Source organism: Gopherus flavomarginatus, chromosome 7 (assembly GCF_025201925.1).
Source record: "Gopherus flavomarginatus isolate rGopFla2 chromosome 7, rGopFla2.mat.asm, whole genome shotgun sequence".
In the NCBI taxonomy this organism is placed as follows: domain Eukaryota; kingdom Metazoa; phylum Chordata; order Testudines; family Testudinidae; genus Gopherus; species Gopherus flavomarginatus.
This window is the reverse complement of record NC_066623.1, coordinates 84,005,393-84,023,003: the sequence shown is the minus strand read 5'-3', so window position 1 is coordinate 84,023,003 and position 17,611 is coordinate 84,005,393. Positions and strand designations below refer to the sequence as shown.

General features: G+C 37.6%; 1 protein-coding gene across 13 annotated transcripts in view; it reads right to left on the bottom strand.

Annotated features, from left to right (window-relative positions):
* Positions 1-17,611, bottom strand: part of ZNF644 (zinc finger protein 644) — an 80,705-nt gene that overhangs the window by 62,275 nt on the left and 819 nt on the right. For 6 of the 13 annotated variants that reach the window (XR_007775453.1, XM_050962102.1, XM_050962101.1 and 3 more), the window contains exon 2: positions 15,814-16,693. The exons of 4 other annotated variants lie outside the window; for them this stretch is intronic. The gene's annotated coding sequence lies outside the window, so the exon portion shown is untranslated. The remainder of the gene's footprint in view (positions 1-15,813; positions 16,694-17,611) is intronic. 3 more of the 13 variants (XM_050962105.1, XM_050962104.1, XM_050962103.1) reach the window with 1 other exon arrangement.

Below are 17,611 nucleotides of genomic sequence, written 5' to 3'. Positions count from 1 at the left end.
TCAAACATAATGCAAGTCTCTCTTTCCATTTCACTCCGATCCACAAGTTGCTTCCACTATACATAAGCTTGGCATCATCCTTCGCCCTAAACTTCTTTTAGGTCTATGTGTCAGCAAAATCTCTCCAACGTATTAGCAGTACATGATACTGGCATGATCTGTCACCTGCTGAAATTTTCTGTTTGAATTATAGAAAATTCCTTTTTCGATAGTACCACCAAGTCAAAGTTCTATAATCTCCACTATGCACAAACTACTGCTGTCCACCACCTCTCATTTACAAAGCTGCATGAACATACAAACTCAACACAGAGGAAGACTTGGGCTATACAGATCCTATTTTATTTCTTGGACTTTGTTCCATAGCAACAGCTATTATTAGGGTACCCTAAGTGTTTCCATTCCAAACCACCATTTTCGGTTGCTCATGTCTTCAAACACCTTATAGGCTGAGAAGTTTTAGACTTGACCTCTGCTCCATGGTGAATATTTCTGAAGGTTTTAGCAAGAATAGTTCAGCCATTTTTGAGGAACAAACATTTTTCCCATTACAAAAAAATAACATTGCATGCACTTCTCTTAGATATTTAAAATCTGAAAATAAAACTTTCTTAATTAAGAAGTGCTTGAATGTTTGTGAAACAGTGCATGAGAAAAAGAGTACTATCCAAGAGACAGGCTGGTATCTACAAACTGCTGCCCACTTGGCTTCCACTTCCCTCACTTTTGTTCTGCTTCCTGCTCTGGTTTATATAACTGAGCTGCTAGGGCAGGGAAGAGTCTTGTTGATTATCCCCAGGCTGCAGGTGGCAGGCTACAGACAGTCACTTAAAGGGATAGTAGCCTTTTCTCATGCACTCTTTCCCAGTGTTCCAGTGAAAAAGATTTTATTTGAAAAAACTGCATTTCATGCTTTGTTTTTTAAAAACAAAAGTGCATAAGTCAAGCTTATATATTCAAGTTTAACTTTTCCATTTCCTGACTTGCAGGTTTCACATTTCAACTTTAAAAATAAGTTGTTGTTGGTTTGTTTTTTCCAGAAAAGGGAAAAGCATTTTACTTATAATTGTTTGAGATCTTAAAACAGTTATTTCTTCATCAGGAACTATACTTTCACCAGGTGCTTAACCTATACATTTCAATCCATTCTGTCCCAACTATGCAATAAGATACAGTCAGGTAGAATCCTTCCTGTTTCAGCTGCAGGATCTGGCTTAAAAAAAACCAACCACTAGACATTTTTAGATTATTTTAATATCAACAATGAAGGCTTTGTTGGACTAAAACCCACTGAAGGCTCATTCTTTGAAAAGTGGGATTACATTCTAGGTACCAAATACATTCTGGAAGGATATTGAATTTTTTTCAATATTACTGAAGAGACAAGACTTTCCTTTTGGGATGTTGTTTTCATCTGTCATTTTATAATGTGGAACTAGAAATAAATGCTTCTCTACAAAGAATGAATGATTGGTTTACTAAAACTATATTTAGAACAGTCAAATATTATTAAAAGATTCTAAGAATTCAAACTCTGAAAGAGCAATCCACTTACAGAAATGTAATTATAAAATAAAATTCTGACAAAAATCAAAGTTTATAAATAACTATATGTGAACATACATTCCCATTAAGCATCTCTTTTCCTGAAAGGCAGGCCTTATAAAACATTTCAAATGCTATATGAAACGGTACATTAGGAGTCAAGCCATGTTGTGCTGTAGCAGCAATGATTTCTAGTGGCCATTTTCTTTTCAGTTCTAATACTGTGCCAATTCCAACACTTCTTGCTGCAATCTCTGTTTAAACCCAAAGGAGGCAATTGCTTTAATGCATGGTCTCTCCAGCTATGTATAGTCAGATCCCTTCTTCTTCATTATCTTCTTAAACCTAATGTACATTCTTAATTGTATTTCCTAATCACATATTGCATACCTGTATTTCATATGTAAAAATTATTTGGGTCAATAAAAGTCTAACTTACTACATTTTGTGGACTAGTTTGCATCACACCAGTCAAAACTGCAAGAGAATTAGGGCAGAATGATGGTTATCTTAAATCTATGGCCTACAAATAAAAAAAACAGTAAAAAAAAGAAAAAAAATCCTATTGAAAATTTGAACTAGACAAAGCTGAAATTTCAAGACAAAAGCATTGCTACAACATAAACAGAATTGAGTACTACTATAATGTAAACTGTATTATCTTTCCACCTGTTTAGGTCCTTATATAACTGCACTACTGTTCCCCAAACAACAGAGTACCTGAAGGACAGTAAAAGCAGGGAAAAGTAAGCTACTAAGGATGTTTAATTAAATGTTTATTGCACTTGTTTTTATTAGGAAAGATTTTTAGCCACCAATTTATATATGTGCATCATAGCACCACTATAGTAAGAAGTGATTATTAGAGAAAATACATCCACACCAATCCAAAGTACTGCCTATAGAACTGGGCATAGTAGATCGAAAACGACTGAGAGTCAAGCTATTGCAGTTTAGTAATCCAGTATATATGTACACTACTACAAAGGAGACAATAGACAGAAGCTGGAGAAAAAGAAATAGGAAGGCTTAAGTAACCATTCGCTTAAGAGAACATAATGGCATCTCCAGCAAGGTAATTATGTTTTAATTACAAAAATGCATGTAATCTTTGTCTCTCATTTTACCTTTCAAAGAAAATTTGTAAATAAGGGGCAGGAAATTAAAAACTGCAACTACGGCCATGTCTATACGTACAGCACTGCATCGGTACAGCTGTACCGATACAACTGTGCCACTGCAGCGCATCTGGTGAAGATGCTCTATGCCGACAGGCGAGGGCTCTCCTAACAGCACAAAAAACCCCCACCCCTGCTAGCAATATAAGCTCTGTCGATGGGAGAAGCTCACACAAGCTCTTATGCTGATGTAATGCATGTCGCTCATGGACATGGAATATTCACACCCCTGACAACATTAATTTTTGCCAACAGAGGCTATAGTGTAGACATAGCCTAAGACTCCATATCTAACTCAAGCAGACTTGACTTCTCAATATGGTGATTTAGAAAGACGAAGTCTATTGTCGGTTTCTCACCATCTTATCTTTTAAGGATTTTTTAAAGTGTATTAGCTGTGCATGTGAAAATGTTGGTTTAAAAATTAATTTATTTTGAAATTCTACAAATTTTACAAATTGAATAGAAAAATGTGACCTAACACACTTGAATACAAGAAAGATTAATATAATTCACACCTTCAGTCAATTTGGATTAACTTTCCTGAGTGCCCCCTCTAGACAAGACTTCAATTTTCACTCATTTCCTCTACATAAACTACTCCAGCAAAAACCAGAACAAATTCAGTTTTACTACATCTACAAAGCAGTTACAAAGCTTGTCACTGTAAATAATGTTCCAGAATTCCAAAAGATAATGTGTAATTTCAAGAATCAGCTATTAGATAATTCTTGACTGAGAAAAGTATTATTACAACTGTTTTGTCCAAACATAGAGAGCAAAGATCTCTAGGATTTTACCACTGTCTATAAACAGTTTTAAAGATAGCCTGCAAAAAGAATTTTTTTTAATTGGACTTGTATAAATTCTGCTTCTTTATAAATTCTATCTAGTCTTCTCTAGTTTTACATGAGGAGATGCTAAGAATATGTTGAGAGTTCCATCATCTTAACTGAAAAGGTGCAAGTGTTAAAGGTTTAAACAGACATCTTTTATCCAAAAGGTTAGTCACTGAGGTGAAACAAGTGTTGAGTTATTAAACAAGTCAAAATCCCCTCCTCTCCTCTCAGCTACTCAACTTTCACCATTGTTTCTTGAAATATTATTTCACAAGTCCCCCAGGTGTCACTGTTTCTAAACCTGACGTTAATATTGAATAAATCATGACTTTTTTTATATATCACAAAGTGATAAAAAGGGTATAAGCCCATTCCTTCCCATTTTGCAGGCCACTTTTGAAATAAAGATGTTAGTTCCCAGCAGAGGTTTAAAAAAAAAAGTTGCAGAACAGTAAACCAAAAGGATCAGCTTATACTGTTATAGCTTATTTCCATATGGGAAGGGGAATAAGCTATCCCAATATAAGGCATCTTTGTATCAGTATAACTGCATCCACAATGGGGGCTGTTATTGGTATAAAATTAAACCCTAACCAAAATAATTACATTTGTTCAAAATCTGCACATAAAGCAGTACAACAGCATCTGAACAAGATTTGTACTAGTTTAACTATATTGGTTTAAAAAAGAATTGTTAAACCAGTGCAACTTTCTCCATGTAAATAAGAACTACACGATTATATCGTCTCAAAGTCTAAAAAGAAATGTCAGATGAAGACAAGATCTCAGATTCAAGCTTCTGATCTAGTCTTTAACAAGGAAAAACAAACAGGATGAAGTATTATAGAATTTAGACATGCAAGAGACCATAGAAAACCATTGAGAAGTGACGGTCACAAGATCCTGGATCCTTTTGTTCCCCATTAACTTGCATCAAGATAAACTAAAGACATTTAAAACGTTCTGACTACTACTTTTCTCTATAAGTCATTGCTGTACTCACTATGTTGGATTGCAAATAGATGATCCACGAGACAACTGTTCTATTAAAATGTGGACCTTCTGTAAACATCTGGAAACCCTTACACTAGATCATTTTGCCCATCTCATTGTAAACACAGGATTGTTTTATTTAGTACATTTTCTAGTGTTTTGTCCAGAATAGTTTTAGAAGTGTTGAAGAAAGGAAGCTTCTACCACTTCCTTTGGAAATTTATTCTACTGCCTATACATTTCACCATCAGGTAGATTTTCTCATTTTCTTAATTTCCTCCTAATTCATATTTATAGTGCACACAATGACATAATAGTGAAAGTTTCTCACTCTTGCAGTGAGCTTCACAGAGTCAGATCCCTCTACCCATACAGAGTCTCTCTGACTTCAGTAGTGCTCCACGTAGGGCAGAGGTCTTTCTGGGGAGAGTTCATTGGAAGATCACAGCCTAAATAATTCTTCTCCCTCTTTAGTGTTTACACCTTTCAAATATTTGTAGGCACTGTACCCTTCACATCCCCTTTTGCTAAGTCATCACTTGCCCAAGCTATACAAATTTAGCTCTTTTAATTTTTATTCAAATTAATCCCTCCAGCCACATGACAATAGATGAACAACAAATTAACTCTCTCAACCTTGCCAATATTATGTTTAGTTCTGGATGTCAAATTAGCATAATATTCCAGGTACGATTGTGTGAGTTTCACAGACTAACTTCCCTCTCTGCTCCATGATTCCTTTTCATATGCAGCCAAAAATTGCACTGGCTTTTTTTTTTCCTGCCAGCTTATACTGCGAGCTCTTGCTGTCCAGTTTGCTTTCCATTACCATATGTCTCTTTCAGAATTAATGCTTCCCAGGTTTCTCCCCACTATTAAGTATTTGTTTCTGATAAGTTTTCCTTCCCCATGTATATAGCTTGCATTTTTTCCAAGTTACAGATATTTATATATTAGCTACGTTTTGGTGAGGAAATTGATATCCCTCTTCCAATTTCTACATGATAATATCCCATGATGTGAAATTTACACAGGATGTTTCAAAGAAAAACATCATTGAGACAGGCTAGACAAGAGACAAACTTTCACATATTTCTGGCTAAGGTATATTACCAGAAGGCAAGGGGCGGGGGGTGGGGAGGGGAGAAGCGGGAGTAACTGGATAAGCAAAGAGAAACTTGTCACTTATTGGATTAAGGGAGATAGCAACACACACCAAAAGAACTCTGCTAGAAGTATGTTTCAAATTTGCTTTAGCTAAAATTGACAAAAATCCAGAACAGATGGGGAAAATCATAGATTTTGCACTTTATTTTAGCTGTTCCCAGAATAAACCAATTAACTTCAGAATACAGACCCCAATGCCAGGTTTTTAACTGGAGGAAAAGTGATTCCAGATGAAGAAGTATTTAGGTAGAAAATATTCCACTATCTAGTGGAGAGTACCTTGTCCTACCAGTATATAGTTTATGTAACCTGTGCCAAAGGGCCCAGAACCAAGAATCCTCTTAAAACAAACCAAAATGAGCACTCAGATTAAGAGAATGGGCAACACTCACTGTCAGTGAGGCTTTTGACCATCTAAGCTTTAAAAATTGACTAAAAAGGCCAATTAGATGATGGTTCCAATTAATTTATGCAGAGACAATATCTGAAATCTCCACAGTCTGTACCCCTGAAGTGAATCCAATCCTTACAGGACACACCAGGACCCATAAAACAGGGGAGTTCATGGGAGCACTAATGTAGCAAATATATTGACTGACAGAAAGAAGGGAAAGCGGCCACCTTTTTAGTAAAAAATCTGAATGGCTTCCCTTTTGGGATAGGAACAGCAGAGCCAGCTCCTTTCCAACAACAGAGAGGAAACACCTCTCCTTGTCCCGACAGAATTCTGATGAGGAATGGGGTACAAGATGGAGGAGTTAGAGGCAAATTGCCCAATGATTAATTAGAAGGCAAAAGAGGAAAAGTTCTGAAGGGCAAAGATAATGAAAACAGCCTCAGAATGGCACGATGGCCTAAAATGCGTCTAGGTCTGCTGGCCTTGAAGTTGTCACCTCAGTATTTTCACCTGGGAATTTTGCAGCCCTAAGTTTGACTGTTAGTTTGTTAGTGTTACAGCACTACAAGTTAGGATTTTCAAGGGTAAACATAGCACTCCATATTAGTTTCTGAGTAGGGCCCAGAAGTATCATATCTGATACAGAATGCTCAGAGAATGCTTCAGAAAATTAATCCTTCTGTTTAAACACTTCAGGGATGTAAATACCAAAAAAAAAAAAAAAATTCCAAGAGTATCTGGAATGTATCTTAAAGCGGGTTACTTTGTCAATCTGAAACCAGAAATCGTTCTGAATATTTTTACATTTCCCATTTATTTAACCTCAAAAACCGTCTGCAGAGCCAATGAGATACTAGAGTTGCTATCTATAAGTCTGGTGAAGGAAGAATACAGAAAAGCTTAAGGAATGTTTAGACCAACTGAAATCAAATCTCCTTGAATAAGTCAAAAAAGTGACATTGGGAGGACAGGCCAACTTCTTTAAATCTTTTTCTGATTTAAGAATATTATAAACAAAGGTATAGCAAGGGAATTAGTATGCCACCTGAAAATTTCTTGAAGACTGACAATATTTAGAAAAAAAGCCGACAACAAAGTGTCTTTTTCAACTATTAGTTAATATTGCTCCCAGGTGTGCATCCTTAAGTTTACCATCAGGCTGTGTGTCTGTGTCAGAGGATGAAGGACAAGACTCTAGAGAGAAAAAGAAGAGAGGTAACTATCTTTGAATTAGTAGTGCTGTCCCCAGATGACATTCAAGTGAAACTAAATTTGAGCAAAGAATGTCACTGACAAATGCTTGTGCTTCAGAGCACCACTTTTAATTCTCAGTACTCTCCCAATTAAGCTGATCCTTAACATCAAGCATTTTTCTTTAGTCGATTCCTTAGATGACACAACCTACTTTAAGACTAAGAATTAAGGCTAATGAAACTGTATGAATTGAAAAACATGAAGATATGAGCATATGTTGTTTTAGTTTAATTTGCTGGGTCCTTGAATTTGTTGTAAGAAGAAACTCTGAAAATACGACCTGGAACAATACTAAAAAACAAATGGGAAGAAGACCCTCAACATAAATAAAAGTTTGTTCAAATTTTCAAACACAGTCTGGTCTGAGGCAACAAGGAAACTTCTTTTGAAACAGCTCCTCTCAAAGCTATTTTTCCCTCTCCTACATTAGCTTAGAACCTCGTTCCATCACCGTCATTTTGAAAAAGCTCGACCTGAGGTGCCCACAATACTGACAGACTACTTTTAAAATTCTTCCAGGTCTATCTGCACTGGGTAAAACCAAGTTAATGTACAATGTATAAATAACGTTCCACTAGGTCAACTTTCCAATAGTTTGGCCATCCAATGTTAAAAACCATCTTAGAGCCCAGAACTATTTTTAAAACAAAATTTTAACAGCTGAACTTATCAGCTAAACCACATCAAAACCAATTTAGCTGAAACGGTGTTTAAACAGTTTATCAATTCTTCAGCTGAGCTATACAGTGCCTTAATACTTCCTCACACATCAATCCTTCTAATCTCTTGGTCAACTTTGTTACACTTGTCCAAATTCTCTCTAGTTTCTTTCTAATATAAACTGCTCAGAAATGAACAAATTAGACTGCACCTAGAATAATCATTTCAGTTTTTACCTATATTCAAGAGTTAAGACAAATTAACTAGCAGTGTGAAGTTAATACGAATAAATTAAAGCATATTAGTTCACTGTGGCTTAGTTCACTGTGGAAGATTGACTGGTAACTTCCAATGCTACTTCCCCCAGGACCCTCAAACATTTAAAACCTCCTGATTCGAGGGCAGAGCTAAGGCAGTACACAAGTGGAATCAGCCTTCTCAATCTCCCCCACTCAGTTAGACTTAAAAAGAATCAACACTATGCAGCCACTTTCCTTCTTGGAGGATCAGGTTGAGATAATAACCCCTTTTGACTTGTAGGTTATTAGTCCATTAGGGGCCAATTAAATTTGATCACTACCAACAAAGAAAGCACGCTGCAGGGCCCCTTCTTCTGGCTGCAGAGAGCTGAACAAGGCTCCCTCCAGGCCCATTACTCAAGCTCCAGAGACTGACCATGCAGGATTTGGACTGCAAACCTCTTCTTGGTACTATGCCCAGGTGACAGATCTAACAATAAATAAACTAAAGATTTGGGCTTTAAGCAGGAATCACTAGGTGAAATCTGGTAACCCATGTTATACAGGAGGCCAGATTATATGATTGTAATGGTCCCTTCTGGCTTTAAAATCTATGAATGTACTGAAGTACCTGTATGGTATCTTTGTAAATATTGTGACACTTCAGTTCTACTAGAGTTCAGATGGTGTCTTCCAAGTTCTGTTTCCAATACTGATTCCAATGCACAAATATAAAACGTGAAGCAAACTGACTGGGAAGCAGTACTGCAGAAAAGGATCTAGGTTATAGTGGATCACAAGTTGGAATGAGTCAACAGTGAGATGCGATGACAAAAAAGGCAAATTTATTTTGGAATGTATTAACAAGCGTGCCAGATGTAAGACATGGGAAATAACTGTTCTGCTCTGGTCAGCGCAAGTGATGCCTCAACTGCAGTACTGTCTCTTATTTTTGGGCACCACACTTTAGGAAGGATGTGAACAACTTGGAGAGTCCAGAGGAGAGCAACAAAACTGGTAAGAGGTTTAGAAAATATGACATATGAGGAAAGGTTGAAAGAACTGGGCATTCTTAGAGAACACTCAAGAAGGGACATAACAGCATTTCAAATACATAAACTGTTTTTATAAAGAGGACAGTGATCAACTGTTCTTGTCCTACCCTTGGTGGACCTAAAGAAGTAATTGGCTTAGTCTGCAGCAAGAAGATTCAGAATAGATATCAACAAGTTTTTCCTAACTATAAGGATAGTTAAGCACTACAACAGCTTACCTAGGGAGGTTGTGGAATTCCTGTCATTTGAGGTTTCTAAGAACAGGTCAGATAGATGAACACCTTTCAGGGATGGTTTAAGTATACTTAATCCTGCCTCAGTGTATGGGAGTGGTCTACAGATGACCTCATCAGGCTCTATAGTTCTATGATTCTCCATCTCCAACCCACCCATTCTTTATAACTAACCTGGGTAATTCACCAATGCCTTCTTTCTTTTTTCTACTTCAGGAAAGTTGTCACAGTACAATATCAATCCCTTGCTGACTACTCTTTATAAAAATGCAGTCTATCTGGTTATTTGTTTTTCATTTCACAGAAGACAGGACAAAGTTTTCAAAACAAGTTTAGAATTTGTCAACTTCAGTGCAATGTTCTTATAAAGTGTACTAAATCTCTGATCAAGTACAGCAAAGATCAACTTAGTGCCTTGATTGAGGCCAACCTAATTAAACAAGAGTAAGGGAACCAGGAGTTGCTAAATGCAGGAGGACAAAGTACACACACAAACATGGGATAGAACTGGGAAGAAATAAACTGCAATAACTATTGCTGCCATCCACAGATTCAGTGCACCAGGGTGCAATGCATAAGCACAGAGCGAGACATGATCCCTCCCCCCTCTTATTTTTTTTGCTTTTTCACTCAGACCAGTACTGGCAATGTTTACACAGTACTAGAAGCATTTTTGTGTGAGGACACAAACCTTGTCTACATTAGGAAAATTTTCTAAAAATATCCCACTATGCCTAGAACTGGTCCGAGTAACAAGAGCACAAAGTTTCATTGATATGGTGGTATAAAGAGGTCGAGTTGTAGGAACCGTGTCTATACAAGGGTTCCACTCATGCCAGTGGTAATACTGGACATACAATTTTTGGTAAAATTCCCTAAAAGTATACAAAGCATAAAAACAGTGAATTCTAACAAGTGAGGCACTGTCCTGAAAAGTTTGAATAAGGTAAACTAGATGCAACTGGTAAGTAGAAAGCTTTTCCTAGTGAACATGAGTCAAATTATCTCTCTTGCAGCTTTAAGATTTCACTTTAAGTTGTTTCTAACCCTTAAGGTTTGCAAAGAAACTTTCAAATACGAAATGAATGTACACCAGTTCATTTTTGATTCTGCATAGAGCTCCAAATCTGCTGTCCATTGTGGCATTCTAAACTGCCACAAAGTACAATTAACAAGACTGGTCAGTTATCATTCCCTTCCAACAGCTACAGCAGACACAACTTAAAATTTAAACAGACACCATTTATTCAGAAGCTAACACAAAAGATGGAGCCCCAAAAAGGGTCAGCACAGCCTTCATGCTACCTCAAGTTGTTGGGTAGGAGTGCAGTGTGCTTTGGACAGCTCCTAGGTAAAAATCCCAGCATCCTCCCTTCCCAGGAGCTGGACAACAAAAAGTAGCTAAACTTTTCACCAGACAATATAAGGATCATCTTTTCAGTTTACCACAAAATGAATCATTATAATGTTATACAGTTTGGCTTTGTTAAGGAATACCTCATTTTTCTTCCTTTTTTAACATATAAAAGTTTAATAATCCACATGTACAGCAGAGGACATTACTTAAGAAACACTAACACATCCAATGAAAGCTACAGAATTTACACTTCGTTTTGCCCTGTTTTCAGTGAGCCATAGGTCTGTAAAGTGAGCTATTACCATGTAGAATTGCCAATTACTGATCCAAAAATCGGTGCCCCTACAGAAAAGCTGGGATAATCCTGACTTCATCAGTGACTGTAAAACAGCTGAAGGGCAGCAATTCTAACTCCTCCTCCCACAAGGCTTTCTGATTAATATCCTATTTGCTTGATTTCTTTTGCATTTGGAAGTCCCGTAACATTATCCAATTGTGGCTTCATATAAATAGTGGTAACTGAAATTTATAAAAATAAGTGTCCCTCAAAATAATTTGAGAATATATATTTGTTTATAAAGTCAATTTGCATCATTTTACTTCCCTTATTAAAACTGAGTAAGGGAAATTGCAAATTTGAACTGCACGACTACATTTAAAGAATTGCAATTCCATTTTTAGAAAATTTAAACTTTTACAATGTCATAGACATGTCACTAATTAGTTATTTTAGGCACCTTGGAAGTAGTCATCCATACATTGACACTATACCAGAAGTTCTAGCAATCACAGAACTGGAAGGGATCTAGTCCAGTACCCTGCACTCATGGCAGGACTAAGTATTATCTAGATCACCCATGACAGGTGTTTGCTTATGGAATCTCCATCATTGGAGATTTTTAAGAGGTTAGGCAATTTATTCCTGTGCTTAACCACCCTGACAGCTATGAAGTTTTTCCTAATGTCCAACCTAAATCTCCCTTGCTGCAATTTAAGCCTATTGCTTCTTGTCCTATCCTCAGAGGTTATGACGAACAATTTTTCTCTCTCTTCCATGTGACAACTTTTTATGTACTTGAAAACTTATGCCCCTTCTCAGTCTCTTCTTTTCCAGATTAAACAAACCCAATTTTTTCGATCTTCCTTCATAGGTCATGTTTTCTAGACCTTTAATCCTTTTTGTTGCTCTTCTTTGGACTTTCTCCAATTTATCCACATCTTTCCTGAAATGTGGCGCCCAGAACTGGATACAATACTCCAGCTGAGGTCTAATCAGCACAGAGTAGAGTGAGAGAATTACTTCTCGTGTCCTGCTTACAACACTCCTGCTACTACATCCCAGAATGATGGTGGGTTTTTTTTTGTTTTTGCAGTAATGTTACATTGTTGACTCATATTTAGCTTGTGGTCCATTATGACCCCTAGATCCCTTACCACAGTACTCCTTCCGAGGCAGTCACTTCCCATTGTGTATGTGTGCAACTGCTTGTTCTTTCCTAAGTGGAGTACTTTGCATTTGTCCTTATTGAATTTCATCCTACTTACTTCAGACCATTTCTTCAGTTTGCCCAGATCATTTTGAATTATAATCCTATCCTTCAGAGCACTAACAACCCCTCGCAGCTTAGTATCATCTGCAAACTTTGTAAGTCTACTCTCTATGCCATTATCTAAATCACTGATGAAGATATTGAACAGAACTGGACACAGATCCCTGCAGGACCCCACTCATTATGCCCTTCCAGCTTGACTATGAATAACTAATAACTACTCTCTGGGAATAAATTTTCCAACCAATCTGAACTTCATACTGATTTACTCCTAATATTAACATTGCCTTGTCCTCGTATGAATTTCAAGAAATGCTGAAAGACTAAACATCATATCATCATTCATTTGGTCAATTACACAAGTAATTGTTAAAACTGCTCAAAATCAAAAAGTAATTCTTAGAATTCTAATTATTTACAGATGGAGCTGGTGAATTTAGTCATTTCTAAAGTACTAACTCCGATTCCATAAATATTAATATCATGCTTATGCCAGTTTGAAAGGAAGTTTTAAATATTATCAAGTTCACTAAGAAACATTAAATAAACTGGTTAACATTGGGTGTAGGCAAAAACAAAAATGCATACTCACTGTCAAGCCAGTTCTTCCCCCTTAAACCTAAGTGGCAATAATAAACTGTGCTTATTCATCACAACAGCTGCCGTATACTGCTAAACAGCCAAAGTGCACACAACTACTCATTTATCTTACACTTCAAGTAATACAAATCAAGGAATCAAAATAAGTGGATTTCTCTTATTCAAAGAATGACTATTTAAATTTGAGTATTGTCCAATTCTGAGCAAAACACAACTCATACCCAGATCTAGGATGACTGCTACAAACTGAACAACAAGTAACATTACTCTTCCTAAAGAATATGTACTCATGTCAACAATTTGGAAATCTTATATTAAAGTCTATCCAAAGTCAGTGCCTTTTCTTGGCAGGCAGCAGGAACGGATTTACCATGAAACGAACCGAGGTGGCACAGGGCCCCCAGTAATGGGGGGGGGGGTGCGATGGGGCAAAATACAGGACAAATATCTGACAACCAGCATGAGTCCCAGCTGCTGGCGCAGCAAGGCTCAGGCAGGCAGGCTGCCTGCATGCTGTGGCCAGTGGCCCCATGCCACTCCCAGAAGCGGCTGGCTGCTGGCACATCTCTGCGTGCCCCTGCTGGGGAAGAGGGACGCAGCTCAAGGGGCGCAGAGATGTGCTAACAGCAAGGCTAAGGTGGCTCCCTGTCCGCCCTACCTCCCTCCCTCCATGTCACTTTGCTCCTGGAAGCAGCCAGCACGTCCCTGTGGCCCTAGGCGCGTCTCTCTCTGCATGCAGCTCCCACTGTCCAGGAACTGTGGCCAACGGGAACTGTGGGGGTGGCGCCTGCAGGCAGCACCACGCAGAGACCCCCTTGCCTCCCCCACCTAGGAGCCGCTGCTGAGGGGTGTGTGCGCCAATCGCTTCGGGGTCCACCCCACCCAAGGTAAGCGCTGCCCCCCTCCCACACCCTAAAACCCTGCCCCAGCCTAGAGCCCGCACCCAGCACCTGAACTTCCTCCCAGAGCCCACACCCCTCCCCCCTCTTCCCACACCCCAAACCACTGCCCCAGCCCAGAGGCCACACCCAGCACCCAAACTTCTTCCCTGCACCCCAAACCCCACCCCAATTAAGGTACCTCACTTTATTTTCATTTACTTCCCATTACTTATAATATAGGAGGAGGATGAAGAAAAAAAAATGAAAAACGGAAAGATGAGAGAATGTTCTTTTTCTTGGCTGGATCCCAAGGGGGGAGCTCCCGACAATGAAGCTGTGTATAGGGCCTCACTAATTTTGAGTCCGCCACTGGCAGGCAGCTGTCATCTCAGAACCTAATCAAATCCCACACAAAAAGTATTGCTGTATCTATGGTAAAATTCCATGAATTAGAAAGAAGTGAAGGAAACTATACTGAATATGGCAGCACATAGCAGAGAGAGGAGGCATATTCCTATGGCCTCTGAATAATACAAGTGTGAAAGTCCTGATGTAAGTAGTACACACACAAATGGAACAGCAAACATTCAGAAGTTTTTAATGTTAAGGGTAGCAGCATGTTCGGACAAAGAAGTGCATGAAAAAGGAGGCTCTCTCTCTCCCCACCCCTTTTTTAAAATGAGGAAAAGGCATTCCTTCAAAGATACTTCATGTGATTTGACATCCTTTTAAATTCATTTTTGGGACCACCCAGCTTAGCAGCATCCATCTGAGAAACAGCTTATATGTAAAACATATTTCTGTGCAATTTTAATTATCCACCCAAAGTTTTACATACCTGGCCAATAACCTGAAGTACTTTTCTATAACTAGGACATGCCTACAAGAGAAAATTGTACTGGCTTAATTAAAAAAAAATGTGATTTAAAACCAATTTATAGTTAAATTGGTGGAAAATAATAGGAACACTTATTTTGGTATAAAACTATCTTATGATTTTAAATTGATAAATCTATTTATGCTAAATCAAAATAAGCAGCTCTTAAATTGAAGTAAATGTCCACACAGCGGTTTGCACCAGTCTAAATCAGTTTTAAAAAAAAAATCAATTTAAGCTAAACCAGTCAAAATTTTCAGTTTCATGCCTTTGGAAAAAAACAATGACAGTACTGTATTTCTACCATAGACTACAAATAAAACTGCCTTATGTTCAATTTAATTTAGCTCTTTCAAAACACAAAGTTAATACTGGTTACACTACCTTGAGATACCAGGCAGCAAAAATCTTAGAAAGATGCCCTCTCCTAAGAGCATTACTTATTATGCTTATTGTTGAAGACAAGGAATTCTTTTCTTCTTTAAAAACAAACAGTGAGGAGAGGGAAAGGTTTGAGTTCCACAGAGTTCACATACTCTCGTTGTGCCATAATCAATAGCAACTCCCATCTGGCTACTGCATCGGAGGTCCAAGTATTTTCACTGAATCCAACTAATTGTGAAAATAATTTCTTCATGAAACTGTAATGGGAATTATGTAGCCACTCTATACTTTTTTCCCCCCAATTTTAAACTCAAACAGCTTTTGTAAGTCTGTAAGTAAGCCTGTCAGTGCTCAAAATTAAAAACCTACAGGTCAGTAACTGTATACTTAATACTGTCCATCACTTTAGCATTTTTTCAAAGTGTGTGTTTTCTAGTTTTGAAGAACTTGAAGCAAAAATGCATGCGCATTAGTACATTTGGTTTATACATACAGCTATACGCACAAATCTTCTTGATGATAAAATGCAGTCATCCCTTAAATTCAAGAAATATCCATAAATAAATTCAGAATGCAGTTATTTCAAAATGGAAAATATTACTACCATTGTTCATTATCCTGTTTATTCAACTGCTGACGCTACCACTCTGACATATGTTCCAGTCAAGTGTTACATTGCTAGAGAAGACATGTAGGATGCTCAAAGTCATCATCATCTTCTCTTCTGACTACCCAGGTCAGCTAAATGGAAACAGCAGAGATAGGTTTCAAGATAACACTGCAAGAAAACATTTTTAACTCAAAAACTTTATAAGTACTTTGTATTGTTTTGTAGATAGCATCTAGCACTACTGAATCTAAACGATTTATAGATATTGCATATTCTGCAGAAAATTCAGAAAGTAGGAGAGGGAAAGGTGTTGCACTGAAATCAGAGGAAAAGCACTGAAATGCAGAGTTTTATATTAAAATGTATGAAAGTCATACAAGGAGTATACAGACACAGTGTTCTGGCTTTCCTTTAGTTATTTCCATTACAAGAAAAGAAATTAGTGAAATTAGTGACCAATTTATTTTTGCATCCCTTCTCTCATACATGTTTATTTGAGAAACAGAATGTCACTTTTTGACGCAAGACAAACATCCAGTTTTAAAAGCTTAATTGAGATGGCTGTGGAAGTAATACATAAATTAATATTCTGAAGTTGATTGCAAATTCTGGTTGTAATTCATTAATATTTCTACACCACATCACTTTACTATCTTATTGACAGGTTTGCAACAACAGCTCTGATTATAAGTCAGTGTAATAGGACTGTCACACTGCACTGCTCCTCCATGCACTCTGCTTAAACTCTTCTCCAGTAAGGGAATTGCTGAATTCTCTCTGCATCTAAGTGATCCGTTAGCAGCTTTTCAAGATTTATTTTCTCTGTCTAATCACTCCACTCCTGCAGTCTTCAAAATCAGCTCATCATGTAATCCTGGTAGTGAAGAATTTTATGCAGAAGGGTTAAATTAAATTGTGGAAGTCTTGAAGCATCTTACTCATTTTAGTGTAGTAAGATTCTTCTGTTTAAAATTATTTCATATCTTGAACCAAACAAGTAATTTAGAACCTACTTTTAATGGAAAAAATATTATGAAGAATTCCTGATATAAAGCTACATACAGCTATAATCCCATCATGGAGTTTGAGAAACAACTATTCAAGGGTTGCTCTCATGGTTTAGGTCCTCATTAAGATACCCAAGATAAAATGGTTGCCTTGGCTGGGTGCATATGGTTTCTAATATGCTTCTAACTACTAAATTCCATGACGCAGCCTTCATAATTAAATTAACTGCTAGAAAATCAGAATATCACTTTTCAATACTGCAACTGAGATTTTGCTTAAAGTGTTATTTTTCTGCAACACCAATGGGAACCTATTTGGGCACATTTTTATTAATGGCATGTCCTATCTTACAGTCCACAGAGCCACAATGCATGCTTTTTCAACAGGCCTAAAATAGATATAAGGCATTGAAGAAAGAAAACTTATTTTGGGATTTTGAACAAGTTGCACAATGGCAAAGGGGCTTCAACTTAAAATTGTATCTGGACTCAGATTTTTTTTGAACACCTGAACGACTAACTTTTCCTTACCTATTGTAAGTTAAAGCATGTGAAGCATGTGCCCAGAAGACAGTGACGACGCCACCATATTCATAGCACAGGCTTCTCAGACTCCACAATGGGCCACAAACTTGCCAGCTTCAGTAACAATGACATACGTTTTGCTGACCTCCCGGCTTCATGCAAACGGGACAAATGTTGGAACAGACTTAGCACCACACCCAAGTGGGGACGCCACTCTCTGCCACCATGACCACGCACCCAGCTGGGCACGGGGTGTGGCA